Raw genomic sequence first — 1,934 nt, 5'->3', positions numbered from 1 at the left:
ATCCTTCTCATTTTTTTTACCATTATAATCCTAACCTGGGCAGGCATCAGAAAAAAATTAGGATGATGTTGAGGTTTGCACTAATTAGAGATAAATAGCAACCACTAGCAATTTTCATGAATGGGGGTACCCACAGTGAGTGCAGGCAAGTTACAAAGGTAGCCCCTAATGTACACGACTGATCATAACAGTACCATATGACATGGTAATGATGGCAGATGGTCCCAACTTCCTTCAGAGAAGCAGAGGGAACCAACAACAACAAGAATCCCACATAAGCGCACTCCATGTTAGTTGTTGTATAGTTACCCATGAGTAATGTCTCTGTTTAAAGAAAAGCCATAAACAGTCTAGTGTGGTCATAAATAAAATGCAAAAGGATGGTCTACAGGTGATAATTTGTTATATCCAGTATTGCTGCGAAGAAGGAGCAATTGTCCATAAATGAAGCAAATTAAGTTTATTGTGCAGTCCCACAGTGGTAATTCCAGCCAAGCTACATTCCCAAATGCTGGGTATTGCACATGTGAAAAATTGCATTCCCAAATACTAGACATTGTATGAGAGGCATATTAAATTTAAGTACCTTTCTCAGAGTTTTCTGTGGTGGCCTGACATGGGGAAAGGAGAAAGCAGATTTAGTCAAAATTGTGTCGAGTGTCAAATATTCCAAAATGGTACAAAATGTCACAACAACGAGTATCCCTGCATCTTTGGAAAGTACCAGCTGTATCATAGCATTATATTCGGGTCTATAGCATTTGAGTGAATGCTTAATTGAGTGAATCACTAACTGTCTAACTGAAATAAGCAAAAGCTCAACAAAGCGAATGTTCGGTTACGCGAAAAGTTTCCCAGGGGAAAAATAACAGCTGCCCGCCCACCAATTGGAACAAACAAAACTAAATTTAAAATTCTGCAAACTGTGGAGCTTCACCCCCCACCCCCAATGTGGGAGGCAGCCCCCCCTAACTAAATATACCAACTCCAAGATCGCACTAACCGATGATGGCCAGCCACATTCTTTACCTGGGAAAAAATTCACTTAACTGAGCATTCGCTTAATTGAGCTTTCACTTAATTCAGTTCAACAAACAGGGATTCACTCAATTAAGTGTTCACTCAAATGATATAGACCCTTATATTCATGCTGACTTTGAACAAGTCACTCTTCCTGATTACAGTGGATACGCACTGAAAGTAACAGGAAGTGATCAGTGTGAAATCCAGTAACGTACATTTGTGGAAAAGGCTACATCAGTAGTATGAACAATGGTTGCATAAAGTAGCTTTAGGAAATTGTTAGTGATGAGTGTTTCCTCTTCTACCAAACACTATACTGCTAATGATCATAGTCTCTGCATCATACTTCCATACTACCCTTTCCTTATCTTCCATTTTACCTGCACCTTTAGTCAACCCTTGAATTCCAGTGAAAGGGAAATATATATATATATATATATATATATATATATATATATATATATATATATATATATAATTTTTCCACCATCTGACCATGACATGAACACTCTTTTTATCCCTCACAAGTCCTTCTACTTACAACTCAAAACAACATCTTCACTAAACTTTATAATGTAATTTTCTCTTCTTTCTCATTTCACCAAAAAAGTGAAATAAAAGTTGTATGCTATACATATCATTCAACTTTCACCATACCACAACTGTCCTGCGATATCCCACAAATGTGCTCCCCTCCTATAAAACTCACATTTAATCCATTTTCTATCTAGCAAGTAGATCCTGACCAAATACCTCTACGAATCCCCTGTAATTATACTTGCACTTCTGTGTGGTAACATTGACTCCAGTCCAGATCCTTCTCCACTCTCCTGCTTTCTAATAAATGTACCAAGTACAAGAAACAAAACCTACCAGAATACTGCCAGGTGAATGTTATTATTATACTACAT

Source organism: Protopterus annectens, chromosome 5.part1 (assembly GCF_019279795.1).
Source record: "Protopterus annectens isolate FY-2018-M chromosome 5.part1, PAN1.0, whole genome shotgun sequence".
NCBI classification, from domain to species: Eukaryota; Metazoa; Chordata; order Ceratodontiformes; family Protopteridae; genus Protopterus; species Protopterus annectens.
Note: the sequence above shows the minus strand (reverse complement) of the source record.